The sequence below is a fragment of the Pleurodeles waltl genome, chromosome 5, assembly GCF_031143425.1.
Source record: "Pleurodeles waltl isolate 20211129_DDA chromosome 5, aPleWal1.hap1.20221129, whole genome shotgun sequence".
Lineage (NCBI taxonomy): Eukaryota > Metazoa > Chordata > Amphibia > Caudata > Salamandridae > Pleurodeles > Pleurodeles waltl.
Window position 1 is genome coordinate 1,343,280,929 of NC_090444.1, and position 15,603 is coordinate 1,343,296,531.

A 15,603-nucleotide genomic window follows, 5' to 3' on the forward strand; every position below is an offset into this window, starting at 1 on the left:
TGTCCTTGCAGAATCCCCTATCTCGACTTTACTGTCTTTCTGGGGTAGTAGGGTAACTTTACTCCTACTTTTCAGGGTCTTGGGGTGGGTTATCTTGGACACCCTTAGTGTTTTCTTACACTCCTAGCGACTCTCTACACACTACACTAGGCCTGGGGTCCATTCGTGGTTCGCATTCCACTTTTGGAGTATATGGTTTGTGTTGCCCCTAGGCCTATTTTCTCCTATTCCATTCTATTGTGTTCTACAGTGTTTGCACGTCTTTTCTCACTGTGTAGTTACCTGATTCGGGTTGTGTGTGTATATTTTGTGTATTTTACTTACCTCCTAAGGGAGTATATCCTCTGAGATACTTTTGGCATATTGCTACTAAAATAAAGTACCTTTATTTTTAGTAACTCTGAGTATTGTGTTTTCTTATGATATAGTGCTAAGTGATATAAGTGGTATAGTAGGAGCTTTGCATGCCTCCTAGTTCAGCCTAAGCTGCTCTGCTATAGCTACCTCTATCAGCCTAAGCTGCTAGAACACCCCTGATCTACTAATAAGGGATAACTGGACCTGGCACAAGGTGTAAGTACTACAAGGTACCCACTATAAACCAGGCCAGCCTCCTACAGCTGCTTTGGTTGACACTGGGGCTATGCTACCCCCTCCCTCCACAGAATACAGACTGCAAATTACTCTGTAAAATCTTAGCCAACCGCTTGCTCCCATGGTTATCGGAACTGGTCCATCAAGACCAGTCCGGCTTCATACCTGGCCGCAATACCTTCAGTAACATACGGAATGTATTACGCCTTATGGCAAACTCCCCAGAGGGCGACCACCATCAGGTAGCAGTGTCACTAGATATAGAAAAAGCGTTTGACACCCTAGGATGGCCTTTCTTGATAGAAACTCTCCGCCGCATGGGCTTCGGACGGACATATATTGACTGGGTAAAGGTGCTTTATTCTAGCCCAACGGCGAGGGTCAAGACTGGCGACATGATATCCGAGACGTTTCACATAGAAAGAGGAACCAGGCAGGGATGTCCATTATCCCCACTCTTATTTGCTCTAGCCATTGAACCATTAGCTGCTCGACTCCGCACACTTGCCCGACGTGGGGTGTCCGCGACGGTCACACGTACTGGATAGTGACTCTGTACGCAGACGATGCACTAATTTTCCTTCGTAGTCATACAGAGTCCCTGCCCAACTTGCTGAGGCTGTTGCATCGATTTGGCTCGGTGGCTGGGTTGAGGGTGAACTGGTCAAAATCATGCATATTCCCTATGCGTTCGGTTCCTGAAACACACCGGTTGACCTCTAACCCGGGTGACCTGAAGTGGTGTTACACCACTTTTAAATACTTGGGAATAAATGTGTATCATGATGCCCGGGACCTCAGGGACGGCAACCTCGGTCAAGTGATCAGATCCATTAGAGGCTCCTTGCCTTTTTGGTGCTCGCTCCCACTCTTGCCCATGGGCAGAGTAGCCATAGCAAAGACGATAATATTACTGCGCCTTTTGTACTTCTTTATGGCCCTTCCATTGGCACTACCCGCCTCCTTCTTCAAACCTCTGAATAGCCTACTAACAACCCTAATATGGGGCAGGGGTCGGCGGCGCGTGGCGTTATCCAAAATAAATCAACCACTTACACTAGGTGGACTAGGAGCTCCCAGATTTGAATTATATTATGCATCTGCCCAATTGCAATGGATATCTAATTGGCTTGGAAACCCCATCAGCGCAGAAACACAGTTGATACTTTCGGATCTTGGTAATACTGAGGTATTACGCTTCCTCATGAATCGCGATTGCCCTAAACAATCACAGAACATTTTATTGAACACTGTGTACTAGGGTTGGGGGCCAATTTGCACTAACTGGTGATAAAAATCCGCAATAGTCCCCCAAGATGCCACTACTGGCCATTCCGAAACTTGCTAAAATAGCAACCAAGGTAGGCCTGTGCGCATGGCATAATAAGGGCATACAAACAGTTGGCGACATATATAGCAAAGGAAAGCTCCTAACATATGAGGCACTGGCCGACAAATCTAACCTGGGACAAGGTATTTTATAGCTTTTGGAGCAATACGACAAGTAGTACGATCATGTTGGAAATGCGAAAACTCTGAACCAAATGTGACCCCCACACTCCATGACTTGTTAGAAAACATAGTTGTCCCAATAAATGTATTGAGAAAATATAAAATCTTAACCACTCACATCGAATACAGACAGGAACAAGCAAAAAATAGATGGGATCAAGTTCTATCAGAACCACTCTCACAACACACATGGAACCAAGCTATGAAATCACCCCACTGCATAGTGCATATGTTCCCCCAATCGCCACAGATGTGCCCCAGATGCGGAACTACAGAGGCCACCTTCTTCCATATGACATGGGACTGCCCCACAGTCCGACACGCATGGAACGACATAATAACCTTGCTGGTTGAGTGGACAGATCTCCCACTGTCTCCCACACTCGAATTATGCCTACTGGGAATAGGGGCGAGACCCAAAAAATGGAAACAAACACACAGATGTATAGCCCTAGCACTGGTGATGTATAAACGTCTTATAGCCATTCACTGGAAAGCTCCTGGTGCCCCAAGTATTAATCAATGGCGAGCTGAGCTGTTGCGCTGGGCCAGGGCTGAGGCACAGACGCTGCAGCTCCTCCTGGAAAAAGGGATCCTGGTCAAGGGCCTGGACACCTGGAATTCCTTTGTGACAGCTATAGAAAGCAAAGATGACAAGCGACCTCCCTAAATATATCACTTACCAGGCAACGCCTGGCGCTTAAAAGTTGCATTTAATATACCAGCACAATCGGTTATCCCCACAAATATAATAAAGCTGTAAACCAGCAAAAATAATTGTGGCACGGTCACTGAGGGGCTCTTAGATATATCACACAAAAAGTCACATAGGCTCACCAGTAGCGAGCTTATTAAAGGAGAGAAAATACATGGACACATTGTTCACCTTGGCTGGTCCCACTGCCAGGGCCTCTCCCCCGACCGGGTGGTTGCCCCTCCCTCGACTCCTCCCCAGTCGGGTTGGGGGCGTGGGTCGCACGGCTCTGGCTCAGAGGTGGGCCCTTTGACTATGGGTGGTTGGCTGCACCCTCCTTTCCCTCTCTCCTCCTCTGCCCTGCCCCCATCCCCCTCCCGCACACGCTTAGCCCGACCTTGATCCTATCTTCGTCTTTTTCCTCTTTATCCTCTATTTCTCGATTATTATTTTGCATGGTATGCTAATATTGTGCTCCCAATGTACACCATTTCCTCAACCTCTTCGCTCATGAGCACGGGGGCTTCCACATCGCCGTGCATGCATGGTTGGGGAGGATCCTGCACACTAATAGGAAAATGTTGCAAAACAAAGGAAATTTGTGTTATCCAACACCCTGGAGCACAATTGTAACCATCTGTGTCTTCCATTTTGTTTTTCTTGACTGTTGATATAACAATAAAAATATATAAAAAAAAATAAAAAAAAAGACTCTCGGGCTATGGAACACACTTGCTCCTCGATCATTTTTGGCACGGACTTTCTGGTTCTGTCACCTGCCGAAGTGGAAGATCTCCTACTCTCCATGACTCGTACTTAATTTGCAACTTTTCTAAATTCATTGAATTCGGTTATAAGCCACATGCTCATGTTTTAAATTGTCAAGTAGTGTGCTTGTGTGTCCTTTTAACTTGTCAAAATTGACTAGGGTTTTATATATATCTTAGGTTGAGAAATTTTAGTTTTGGTTTGAACCACTTTCAACCGACAAGGGGAGGGTGTTGTGTAGCCATTTTAGTTATATTCCATGCACGTTAGTTTAATACACAAGGCCGCTGTGCACTTTGACCTAGATATATTTTATTCGGCTTCACATTGTTATTTTTACAATAACCAGTTTTACGGTCTTGTTTTAATTTCTTCTGTCTGACTGTTTTGCTTAGCCCAGCACTGTGTTCTCAAACAAGATATTCTTGATCACTTTGTGCTTCAGTCAAGGCTACAGTTTGGTACATTGCCAGTGAACGTGGTAGAAGTTTAGTCTCATAAACGTCTAGTTTCGTAGAAAATACAAATCCTTACGTAGGGATATTTTCTTAGAACATTAGCTGTGTTATTATAAAAACACTTCCTAGTCCCATTACACGTTAAGAGGGAGATTCCAGCCAGGGAACCACAACTGTATGCTGATTGCTGGATGCTTCGCTGCAGATGCTAACGCACACTACAGGCCTTTGCTCAGGTATGAGGGTCGATGTCCTCCCGGGGGAACCTGAAAGGCAGGATTAGAACTTAACATGCTGTGCTCAAATTATGACTCAGATAGAAAATAGTCCATTGATTCTAGTGGCAATATGATAGCGTTATTCTTATGCTTCGCTTATGCTTCGCTCTCATCGTCTCATCGTCACCATTTTAATATTGTCATGTTGTGTTGTTCTGATTATTGCAGCTCACGCTTTTCTATCTAAAATACAGTTGTTTTACTAACCAGTCTTTAAAACTTATACTGCTTTCATTGTCATTTATATATGAGACCGAATTGTGGATGAGAGAACCGGATGCAACCTGAGTGACCAAGACTTCCCTGAGAAGTATGATATGTCATGCGCTCGGCTGCCCAATCATCTCTACCGTTCGGGAGAGACAAGGCACTGCTAGTTAGCCAGAGCAAAACCCAGATTTGGAGTGACAGGTGTCACCCACTGTGGGTCAGACTCAGTCTCCCACACTGTGGACGATCTTGCTGTTCAAAATCCAGTAGTCTCATTAGAATAATGAGAGCCTACGTGACAAGCCTTGACCGATGCGTCCAGAGCCCCCTCCTCCGCAGGCACCTCCCCCGGCTGACAGGCAGATATGCCACCCTTCTTCCTTCCCTCATCAAAGGTGAGCTTTGCCTGTCTCTGCTCCGCCTTGCCCATCCTCTGCCACTATTGGAGTCCAGCAGGCAGGGAATCCCTCCACCACCAGATTTGAGAGGCAGCGGGGGGCACAGAATCCATACACCGATGAGCGCCAATAAGTTCCCAAAAGTAGTAGCGCAGTTCAACCCCACCAGGACAAAGGGAGGCTCCCAGGCCCCCACCACAATCACTTCACCTACCTAGGCAGGGCAGCGGAGAGTCCCAGCTCGCCTATTGAAGCCTGCAATCCTTCGTCTGTCACAGCTCTCAGGGCACCCACCTGCAGCAGCCGGGCACCCAGAATCCAGGGGTCTAACTCCTGTCGGGGTCTCAGCACAGCAGCCACCGCGCCACCATCTACAGATCAGCCCAAGAGGTGAGGCTCCAGAAGTTTAATTCAATCCTCACAGCTCCCTCAGCACCTCAAATGGCCCACGGTCCGACCCGACTGTCGAAGGAACCCCCCAGCCAAGGAGTTCCAGGATACCACCTACACACTGCCGCAATCACCACCAGTTCTCCTCCACAGGTGGCATCCTATTGCTATGAGCTCCTCGGCCCCTCCTCGGCCCCCCCTTGTGATTGTCGTCACAATCAAACAGCCTCCGGCCACCCAGCCCCTCACCGCACAGTCAGGCCAGTCTTGAGGGGGGAGAGAAAGCCTCTCACCAAGGCCACAGCCCTGCTTACAGGCGGCAACAGCCGCAACAGGCCAGCCCAAGATTGAGTCCTCCTGCCTGCCGCAGCCGGGAACACCGGCACAGGGACCCAGTGAAGGCCCCGTGCTCCACGAGGCCGCGGTCCGACCCGACTGCCGAACCGGCCTCAAGAGGGAGAACTCACCACTCACCTCTTTCGTTGGCCACCACTTCAGCAACAACGCCACTAGTCCAGCGGGACCCACCGGAGAGTGTGGATCACCCCCTGGCACGGCGCGATCCGGAAGGCCGCAGGCCCCGCTTCGCCGTCAGGTTGCAGCAAGGCTCCTGCGCCCCCAGGCTCGCCTCCTCTCAGCCAGGTGAACCCGGGACGGCAGCCACAGTCAGACCCGGTGCAAGAAACCAGCGGAGTCAGCAGGATCTCCGAGGAGCCCTCCAGTAAAAATTACGCCTGAATGGACCGCTCTGAAGGATTAATTTTCGGATGAGGCGCTCAGCCCAGCAGAGCCTCATGAAGTGACGGCCATCTTGCTGGCAGGCCTAGCCATGCCCCCGAGCCTGCAGCCTTTTTCGAAAACCGTCCTTCTTCGTTTACTTGCATTGGGCACCTGACGCTGTTTTGGCACTCTGCACTCGGCCGCCCCTGTGCCACTGAGGGTGTACGTTTGCTGCTGCCCTGTGGTCCCCCCGGTGCCTGCTTCAAACCCACAAGATCAACCCCTGACACCACCTTACTCACCCATGAGCAGCGCATCTTTGATCATCCCCAGTCTCCATTGGTTAACATTGGGCTCCGGGCGCTGTACTGGCACTCTTCACCCAGCCCCCTGTGCCACTGAGGGTGTAAGTTTGATGCTGCCTTGTGGCCCTCCTTATACTTCCCTCAACCCCAGGAGATCGACCCCTGATTCAGCTTTATTGACCTGTAAGCAGCGCATCTTCGTTCACTCTCAGTCTCCAATGGTGGACATTGGGCACCAGATCCTGCATCTGACCTCTGCACCCGGCCGTCCCTGTGCCCCTGCAGGTGCACTGTTTGTGCTGATTTGAACGTTGTCTGGTGTTGATCTAAAACCCGAAGATTTGAAGACTAGATTTGTAAGTCGAGTACTTATCTGCAAAACAACATTCTTTTTTCCTCCCACAGGTTAACTTGAAGACTGAAAATTGAGATTTTGGAAACTGAGAAGTATTTTTAATTTAAGAATTCTTTAAATACTGCTCCCCTTATAACAACGTTCTTTGGTTCAAAGCATTTATAATAACAAATATTATTTTTCTAATTTGTTATTGGATTTATTCTTTGAGTGTGTGTCTCATTTTTTCCCTCTGTGAGTACAAAAAATGCTTAACACAACTCCTTGATAAGCCTACCTGCTTATCTACATTACCACACTAGAGCATAATACCTATCTATTTCTGCCTCTGCAAACCTTTGGCGATCCACTGGACTCTATGCGTGGTGAACTTATTTTTAGTGGACTTGTGGACCTATACAAAGAATTTTCAGAATAATAGAGAGGACCCAGAAGAGTGGTATACTGAGGTAGGAAGGATTGGGCCTATTTTTAAAGTATGGGAATGTCAAGGTATGTTGTTTCCTGTTGTGGTATGTAAAGATTTGTTGGGCAAGTGTAACAGAATAGTACTGTGGCAAGATCAAAAGCCCTAAAGAGATACCCCACTTTTTAAGCTGTCTTTGATTGTCATTAAGAAGTATACTCAAGTAATTGAGCATTTGAGAGCATTCTTAAAGGGAGGGTCCAGTTGCTTTAACAGATCTGTAACAATGAACTGTTCTGTAACAGACCTTTCTTTTCCAAACATTTTAGCTAGAAATTTTGTTATCATAACCTCACCTGCCTCCATGGGATCCTAAACCCTCACCAAGCACCAACAAAGCCAAAATGTCCATTCACACCTATTCCCTTCTCTTGTTCCTGAATCCCAAAATTAATTGAGAAGGTCTTAAGCCTCTCCTGAAAGTTCTATGAATCTTCCTGATTTACTGAAGTCTTCCAAACTTGAAGGCTGAGCACTTCCGACTCCACCATAGCATGTTTCTCCCTTGCCCATTAGTAATCGTTTGCAATGCTGCACCGGAAATGGCATTCCATTACCAAATCTATAACTGACAGAAATCACGCCTGAGTTGTCCAAAATGGCATCACCAGCACCAATTTACATCTGTTTCACGGTACCTGCAACAAAACCCTGTGTATCATTGAGAAAGGAGGAAAAGCATAAGCCTTCATGTTCTTCCAATTCAGACTGAAGCATCTATTGCTATTGCCTCCGGATCTGGACGTCAAATCGCACTCTTTTATCGAAAATTCAAACAAGAAGCAAATAGATCTACTTTTAATGGGCCAGAACTTAGTTGAGTTTTCGGAAACACCTCTGTGTTCAGCCTCCAGTTGCAGGAATCCACTATGTTGCGAGAACTCTAAATTAGCCTCTACATTCCCCTTCCCTAAAAGATACTGAGCTCACAAAGTTATGTCATGCTGCAAACAATGCTCATTTTGACAGTCTCTTTGATCTGCTTCCTCCCAAACTGTTTATGTAAGTTACAGTTGATAAGTTGTCCGTCTTCAATAAAACTAAACTACCCTGAATACGTTTCTTGAAACTTCAAATTTTAACATACCTGTCCTCATCACCAAACAGTTGATATGATCCTGCCTCTTTTCTAAACTACATTTTCCTCCTGTAAATTGTCCCTCTAAAGTTGCTCCCCAACCTAAATTACTCTCATTTTATCCCAAAATAAAGTCCAAAACCAAAAATAGTGTGACCACGCTAAGCTCGTAAATTCTCCATCCACCAAATTAACTCTATCTGAGCTTCTTAAGGCAACACCGACTTGTTGTCATACCAAAGACCTTTTGATAACCTGATCTTTGCAAAGCTCTGTAATGCAAGAAAAGGTGCCTGAATTGATGAAGACTCAATTACTGGAGTCAACTCCCTCAAACCTACTTCCTCTTTTTTCAACAAATGTCCTACTTCCCTTTATATGAGATAAATCGTTTGGAAATGAAAATTGTACCTTCACTGTGTCATTGTAAAATCCCAAAATACCATCCTCTGTGAAGGAGTCAGAAAAGACTTTTCCTGATTTACTAAAAAAAAAACAGAGAATCCTACAGGTCCGTTGTCATAAGCAACTGAGGGGCATACTTAGAGAGGTTTGTGTCATGCTTGTTCCACGCATCATGGTACATGTGTGGCACAAACCTCTAAGTCATATTTCGTAAAGCCACGCAAAGCCACTTTGAGTGGCTCCAAAAATATGGAGCAATGCAATGAAGTGCAGATTGCTGTGTTTCATTACTCTACACAAGGAAGGCATTCCATGGGAGCCATATGGGCGTTCCCATGCAACTCCCATGATTTCTGAGGCATTTCCAGATTTACCACATCTGATAAACCTGAGAATTTGACAAAAAGATACACCTCCCAAGGAGAGGCATAATGAGGAGAAGTATCTTTATTTCTACTTGTGATTTCCTCTTTCTACGTACACTTCATTCTGCAGCACACACAGATAGAGGAATATGCCGCTAAGGATTTTGTGCAGTAAGGTGCCCCTTCTTGCAGCACAAATAATGCTGAATGCAACAGAGGCATCCTTCAACCATGATGCAAGGGTTTTTGTGTTGGCAGTAGGCAGCCTATTGTGTGCTAGTGCAGGGGGAAAGGACAGGAAAGTGTCATATGGCTTAAATACGGCACATTTTTGTCCCTTTCCAGTGATGCAGTGCAGCACAGCAAGGTGACCTGCTTTTCTGCAATGCACCACTTTCCCATTTATATGGGCCTGAGGCTTTAAAATGTCAGCATCCTGATTCCTTATCAAAATAGCGTCCAAAAACATTATCAGCCGTGCAGCTCTTTCTTTGAAAAACCCCACAACAGGTCTTATTATGACTAAAATACCCCAAGGGACTGACAAAAGACCAAGGGGCATATTTATACTCCGTTTGCGCCGAATTTGTGTGGTTTTTTTCGACGCAAATTCGACGCAAAACTAACTCCATATTTATACTTTGGCGTTAGACGCGTCTAGCGCCAAAGTTCATGGAGTTAGCGTCATTTTTTGGCGTGAACACCTTCCTTGCGTTAATGAGATGCAAGGTAGGCGTTCCCGTCTAAAAAAATGACTCCCAGGCATGTGCGTGGTATTTATACTCCCGGGCAAAAATGACGCCCGGGAGTGGGCGGGGCAAAAAACCCCGCATTTGCGCCTGAATTTAACGCCTGGGTCAGGGCAGGCGTTAAGGGACCTGTGGGCTCAGAATGAGCCCAGAGGTGCCCTCCCCTGCCCCCAGGGACACCCCCTGCCACCCTTGCCCACCCCAGGAGGACACCCAAGGATGGAGGGACCCACCCCAGGGACATTAAGGTAAGTTCCGGTAAGTATTTTTAAAAAAACAAATTTGTGGCATAGGGGGGCCTGATTTGTGCCCCCCTACATGCCACTATGCCCAATGACCATGCCCAGGGGACAGAAGTCCCCTGGGCATGGCCATTGGCAAGGGGGCATGACTCCTGTCTTTGCTAAGACAGGAGTCATGTTAATGGGGGATGGGCGTCGTAAAAAAATGGCGCAAATCGGGTTGAGGCGATTTTTTTGACTCAACCTGAGTTGCCCCATTTTGAGACGCCCATACGCCATTTTCCCCTACACCGGCGCTGCCTGTTGTACGTGGTTTTTTTCACGCACACCAGGCAGCGCCGGTCGGCTAACGCCGGCTAACGCCATTCTATAAATACGGCGCCAGCATGGCGCTTCAGAATGGCGTTAGACGGGGCTAATTTTTTTGACGCTAAACTGCGTTAGCGCAGTTTAGCGTCAAAAAGTATAAATACGGGCCCAAATGTAAGACACACAAACTGGTATAACTGGCACTCTGACTCTCTGAAACAATCACAACCGAAAAATATGCGTCTTTCACATCCATTTTTACCATCCAATCCAAATCGTACAAAACATCTCTCAAAAAATGAGTCCCTTCTATCTTGAAATGCTTGTACATCACAAAATAATTTAATTCTCTCAAATTTACCACAGGCCTCCAACCTGTGTCTTTTTTCCCTGCGAAGAACAGGGTGCTCACAAAATCAACCTGTTCTACATCCACGCATACAACGGCAACTTTTACTAACATCTGAGCCACCTCATCTGCTACAATCTTTCGAAGATTTAGCTTAAAAGGCAACTCTCTCAGGACTTTGCTTTGGAAGTGTCTTGAATTGAACACTAATACTTACCCTGAAATTGCACAAGTCATACAGGGTTCATTTGTAAACTTTTCCCATTCTTCAATGACACAATTCAACCTGCCTCCTACCCTTCCTTGGATAAAACCAGAAGCAGTCCGTAATTCACCTTTTCCTAACTAATTAACTTGTGCTGTTTCTCTTGCAGGCCTAATCCTGTCTCCTCTTTCTCTTTGGGGAATAAAAATCATGCTGACCCTAGATTTCACCTGAACAATCCTTGTACTTGACTATAGGGGGTCCTGTAGTAGATACGGCTGAAAGATTGCCCTCTCCTTCCAGCCCTTTCATATAAACATCCTCCACCAAATACTTTTTGCATAGATCTGTGCTCCTTGTCCAAACCAACGAAAGTCTAGACAAATCTCCTGAGGGGTTATAGTAACCCTTCACCAAAAAGCACACCTCTAGCCTCTTCACTAGTCTACTTATTTACCAAATCTCCCAGCTTTGGACTAATACACAACAATGATACCTTACATCTTTGTGAAACGAGGCTTGCATTAACATTCCGCAGAAACAAATTGCTCTTGTTTCATCCTCTTAATAAGTTTAATTCTGGATCATTGCACTTCACATATACCCCTTCCACCCGGTCACAAATTCTTGCCAAATGGCCTAAAACATCCATTAACTTACACTTGCTTTGCTTCAGGGATCTCTCCAGACCTTTTCTTATGTTTCTCCCCATAATAAAAAGATATGTAATTAAATCCGAATTCAAATTAGGAGTCATAGGGCTTCATTTCCAGAGCATCATTTTTTTTACGCACTGGTGGCGCACTGTGCCGGCCCATATTTACAGGGCCACACAAAGCCACCTTGCGGGGCTTTTCATGGCTTTGTAAATATGGACCTCTTTCACGCATAACACTGCGTGAAAGGGGTGTTCCATGGGTGTTGCTTGGGGCATTCCCACACAACACCCATGGAACTGAAAGGAATCTGATGCAATCTCAGATTTACTAGTCTGGGAATGCGTCAGATTCCTATGCCACCTCAGGAATGGGTAAGAATGACACAACGGGAGAAATATCTTTATTTCTCCCCATTTTTCCTCTTTCTATGTGTGCTGCGCTCTGCAGCACACATAGAAAGAGGAAAGCACCTCTAGTGATTGTTTTTGTGCAGGAACGTGTCATTTCCTACACAAAAGCAAGCATCCCTGCAATGCAGGCATCCTTGCACTATGGTGCAAAGGTGGCTGCTTTGGCTCTAGCCAGCAATTTGTGCACAGGTGGAGAGGACAGAAATGCACTGTATCTTGTAGATACCGTGCATTTCTGCCCTTTCCTAGTGGCGCTGGGTGGCACAGCAAGGCACTTGGGGCCATATTTATACTTTTTGATGCACAACTGCGCCAACGCAGTTGTGCGTCAAAAATTTTACCGCCGGCTAACGCCATTCCAACGCTCCATGCAGATGCCACTGCGCCATTTTTAACACCTGCACAGAACAGGTGTTAAAAGGAAGAACACCATCATTCTTAATGGGCCTCTTATTTTGCAGGATTAGCACCCATAGTGTAAAAAATTATGAAGTTATTGTCCCTAACCTGCACCATGGTACGTTGTATGTTAAATATGGCGCACACATGGTGACGTTAGGGGGGCGCTAAGGGGCACAAGAAAAGTGGTGGTGCATATAATGCAATGCCACTTTTCTTAAATCTGGGCCTTATTATGTCTGAGAATCGACAAAGACACAGTAGGGACCTATCTGCTCATACAGATATGTCCTCACATGTAATATAATGCACCCTGCCTTAGGGCTGTAAGGCCTGCTAGAGGGGTGACTTACATATAGTAAATGCACTGTTAGGGGACATGTCACACAGGCTGTGTTCCTTGTCATGTTTTCTTTGTTGTCTGCACCAAGACATGCAGCCTGCAATGACAGCCTACCATGTGCTTGGTGAGGGGGTCCCCTAGTGTGGCACAATTCCTGCTGCAGCCCTTAGGGTCCTTCTTTACTACCTCTTGGTCCTAGGTACCAGGCGTACCATTTACTTGGGTTTTACTGAGGGTGGTAAACATTTTACTAGTTAGAGAAAACAACTGTGCAGTTTTAGGGGACAGAGATCTGGCACTGGAGACCTGGTTAACAGGAACCCAGTGCACTTTCAATCAAAATTACTTCACATACCATGCAAAAAGTGGGGGCTAACCATGCCAAAAAGTGTGTTTCTTACATGAGCCCCCCCAAATGAAAGAGGATGAAATTAAACTTTCACAAAAGAGCCTTCATCTTCTAAGTGGAAGAACCTGGAAAGGCCATCTGCATTGGCATGGTCAGTCCCAGGTCTAAGTTCCTCTGAAAAGTCTATTCCCTTTATGGGTATGGACCACCTTAAACATTAGCTATCTGAGAGGCCTGTGGTCAGTTTGAACAAGGAAGTGAAAGTCAAACAAGTGTGGCCTCAACTTCTTCAGGGACCAAACCACAGCAAATGCTTGCCTCTCAATGGCACTGCAACACTGCTCTCTGGAGAGTAACCTCCTGCTAATGAAAGCAACAGGTTGGTCATGGTCATCATCATTGATTTGGAACAGGACTGTTCCTATCCCATGTTCAGAGGCATCTGTCTGTACTATGAACTGCTTGGTGTAATCTGGAGCTTTGAGAACAGGTGCGGAGCGCATTGCTTCCTTCAGAGTGTCAAAGACCTTTTCACAGCCCACATTCCAGTTTACCTTTTTGGGCACCTTTTTGGAGGTCAGTTCTGTGGGAGGTGTCACAATGGTGCCATATCCTTTCACAAAACTCCTATAGTACCCAATCAAGCCAAGGAATGCCCTGACTCCGGTCTGGGTTGTTAGAGCTACCTAGTCCAGAATTGTCTGGACCTTGGGTTTTAGTGGTTGAACCTGGCCTCCACCCATAAGGTGACCCAAGTACACAGCCTGGCACTGCCTATCTGGCACTTGCTGGCTTTGATAGTGAGGTCTTCACTTCTCAGAGCCTCTAGGACCCTTCTAAGGTGGATCAGGTGATCCTGCCAGGTAGAGCTAAAGACAGCAATATCATCAATATATGCTGCATTGAAGTCTTTCAACCCTGCAAGGACTTTATTCACCAATGTTTGAAAGGTGGTAGGGGCATTTTTCAATCCAAGGGGCGTAACAGTAAACTGATAATGCCTATCGGGAGTGGAGAATGCTGATTTCTCCTTTGCTCCAGGACTCAGACATATCTGTCAGTACCCTAATGTGAGATGAAAAGTACTGAGATATTTGGCTGCCCCTAGTCTGTCAATCAGTTCATCAGCTCTGAGAATTGGGTGAGCATTGGTTTTGGTCACAGCACTGAGGCCCCTTTAGTCCATGTGAAACCTTATTTCTTTCTTTCTACCCGGGGAATGAGGCTTGGGGACTAAAACAACTGGGCTGGCCCAGGGGCCCTCAGAGTGCTCGATGACTGCCAATTCCAGCATCTTGCTGGCTTTTGCTTTGATGCTGTCTCTGACATGATCAGACTGTGTAGATTTTGATTTTGACAGGCAAGCTGTCCCCAGTATCCACATCAGGTTGTCTAACCAGGGGTCGAACAGAAGAGCTCAACATACTGCTGCAGGACTTGCTTGGAGTCAGTCTGCTGTTGGTCAGCGGGAGTCTGAAAAGACGACTCCTTCCACTGAGCCATCTTTTAGGTTGCTGGAGAGGAGATCAGGGAGAGCTTCACTCTCAGCTTCCTGTTCCTCGTCTGTGACCATGAGCACAGTCATCTCAGCTCTGTTGTGATAGGGTTTAAGGCAAGTGACATGGATCACCCTTTTAGGGTTCATGAAAGAGCCAAAGTCCACCAGGTCGGTGACTTCCCCTTTTCTCTCTAGGATAGGGTAGAGTCCACTCCACTTGTGTTGGTGGGCTGTAGGAGCAACAGGCTCCACAACCCACACCTTTTGCTCTGGTTGCAACTCCACCTGTGCATCCTTTTGGTCATACCATAGCTTCTTTAGCTTTTGGCTGTCCTCAGGGTTTTTAGATGCTTTCTTAATGTTTTCACCCATTCTGGAGCGAATGCCAAGAACATAGGTGGTCATTACAACCCTGGCTGACGGTGTTAAAGCGGCGGTAAGACCGCCAACAGGCCGGTGGTAAAAAAATTGGAATTATGACCGTGGCAGAAACCGCCAACAAAGACAGCCACTTTAACACTCAGCCTGCCACGGCGGTACAGACAAACAGCGCGGCGGTCACAGCCAACAGACAGGCGGAGGACAATGTACTGCCCACAGTATCACAACCTACCAATCCGCCACCTTTTCCGGGGCGGATTCACCACAGATAAAAACACGGCGGAAACAGGAATTTCGAAGGGAAAACGCTCACCTCTACACACTCCACGAGGTACAAGGGCACCATGGACTCGGAACTTCATATTCTCCCTGTGATAGTCTTCCTGCTCCTATACGAGGATCATCAACGCCGGCGGCGAAGACCACAGTGAGTACTGCACCTACCACATAGGGGAGGGGTGAGGCAAAAACACAGGGACACACACAACCAACATCCCAACCCCCACCACGACCCTCACCCACTACAACATACACACCAAAGCATATCTATACATTACAGTAACACCCCCCAACCCCCCCGGAAGAATGCAAAGACAAAAGGAAATGAATGGAACCATTGTAATATATCAAAATACAGTAAGCAAATATATACATATATATATATATATATATATATATATATATATATATATATATACAGTATATATATATACA